Source organism: Xenopus laevis, chromosome 7L (assembly GCF_017654675.1).
Source record: "Xenopus laevis strain J_2021 chromosome 7L, Xenopus_laevis_v10.1, whole genome shotgun sequence".
In the NCBI taxonomy this organism is placed as follows: Eukaryota; Metazoa; Chordata; class Amphibia; order Anura; family Pipidae; genus Xenopus; species Xenopus laevis.
In genome coordinates this window covers 98454873-98457393 of record NC_054383.1, presented here as the reverse complement: position 1 = coordinate 98457393, position 2521 = coordinate 98454873, and positions in this window count along the sequence as shown.

The window sequence follows — 2521 nt, the reverse complement described above, 5'->3', positions numbered from 1 at the left end:
CTGCAGAATGCAAGGGGGCTGGTCCACAGATTCATGGAATTTCATAGTAACACCCACAGAAGAAAGGACAGCACACACGGAATTTGGTTTTAACACATTGTGCCCTGGAGAGGTTAACCATGAAACCTATAGAAATAGTTTGTAAGACAAAGCTAGATGCAAAAGTATGAGCATATGTAATACATTATATCTTTATTATATGATACATAAGTACTGCTGGCATTTTTTTTACCATCTTCATCATTTATATTGACATATGTTGTAATGTATTATGAAAAATAATTATTACCAAAACTGGAAAATTTCTAGTTCTATGTTCTTTATCATTAGTTGTACACATGCAGTGCTCCTAGATCATTCATTCTTTTGGGTGGACTGAACTTTTTTTTAACCATATTTCAAAAGAGCTTATTAAGCACGTGTTAATTGGAAAAATTCTGGAGGTCACACACTGCTTCACTGAACCTTCAATTTCTCCTTGTGCACTTGGCTTCTAAGACTTTTGTAATAGAAGTCACTCAGGCATATGCGCCACCCTGGTGTCATAAAGAATTCATTTTTAAATGTAACTTTATAGCTTTGACTTGACAATTCAGAGGCCTAACAGACCAGAGATAAATAAATATGAGTAGCCTTTAAGTGATATTCAAATAATAACGAGTAGTAAGACCACATTCAGACTAAAAAGTCCCCCGTAAGTTGCTGAATCAATATTTTGATCTGCTGTTAGCTATCCTCATAAAGCCCAACAGCAATACTATTAATACCAAACTCTTGTGTGCCCCTGCCCCCGTCAGCCGCTTGCCCACTGCCACTCGCTTACTTACAGGGGGCATCAAATTTTACTTCAGAGTTTGGGGCACTACAATGCAGCACAACCCGTGTCCGTTTGCCGGGGTCCCTTTGCTCCATTTCAGAGCACTTGCACTTGAACCCCGTAGTGCTCTTGCTCTTCTGCCTGATGGCTATATAAATGATCCCTTTTATGTAGTAATTTATACAAATATTATAAATACTTAAAAATGTAGCTCTCAAAAATATCAGTCTTAATACTGTTACTCCTACAAGTGATCAGAAAGAATATACAATAGTGCTTCCATACAATGGATAACTGTTGTGCTATTGCATATAACACCACTACTGTATATGATACATTTCTCCAAGTATCCAACAAGCTAGATAACAAGTTCATGCTATATGAACACTGAGCAATGTGATCCTTGCACTTAGACTCACTGATTTAGAAAACTTCCATTAGTTACTAGCATTACACATTTAGGAGCACATTTATCAAAGGTCGAATTTCGAGGGTTAATAAACCCTCGAATTCGACCCTCGAATTTAAATCCTTCGTATTCGAATATAGAATTTGAAGGATTGAGCGCAAATGCTTCGATCGAACGATCAAAGTAAAAATCATTCGATCGAACGATAAAATCCTTTGAATCAAACAATTCGATTTTAAGCGATCGATCGAAGGATTTTTATTCGAACAAAAATTTTTTAGAAAAGTGCTGGGGAAGGTCCCCATAGGCCTACATTGAACCTCGGTAGGTTTAAAGTGGCGAAGTTTGAAGTCGAAGTATTTTTTAAAGAGACAGTACCTCAAACGATTTTTACTTCGGATTGTTCAAATCATTAGATTCGATCGAATTTGACCCATTCGATGGTCGAAGTACCCAAAAAAATACTTTGAAATTTGAATTTTTTATCATTTGAATCCTTCATTCGAGCTTAGTAAATGTGCCCCTTAAACTCTCCTGATGGTAGTACTTTGTTTACCCTGGTAGCTACTGGAGTTTCCAAAGAAGCCTCTGTTCTTTCATTTGCTGTTGGCTAGCCCTGTTAAAGATTTCAATTCTGATTTACTTCTGAGAGGGTGTTGTGGTTAAGGTAAAGGAGACCATCAACCAAAATAAATCAGTTTGTTCAAAAGGGATGGAGGGGTCCAATAATTGTGGTTGCATACTGAATAACACCCAGCATTTTACCTATCCCGTAATAAAAATAATTCCTTTGTTACATTACGACTCTTTGAGGCCGCCAAGTGCACAGCCTTATATGGACCACTGGGTGCTATGCAGACATACATCAGCTGTTGCTTGTTACTTCTACTAGACATATTTCTGGAGCTGAAGAAGTTAGACTTTATTTATATGTGTGTTTTATTGCATTGGGTTAATCAAATACCTGCTGTCTGCTGAACTTGTGCACAAGAGCCCTTTGAGTCCAGAGAAGACTTGTTGGTAGTGTATATGTTATGCCCAGTAGGAGGTCTAAGTAACTAATGAATTCAGTGTGGTCAAATGTAAAAGTGAAAACATTATTATTAGACGCTCTTGGTGTTTATTACACAATCATGTTTAGCAAGTCCTTCCTTTGAACCCCAAAATATAAACATCAACAAGCAATGAAATTTTCTACTTCCATTTTTCCCTAATCAACCCATATACAATTGTACATGTATCCTATCATCCAAACACCAAATCATCTGAATCATCTGAGTCACCAGAGCCACGGA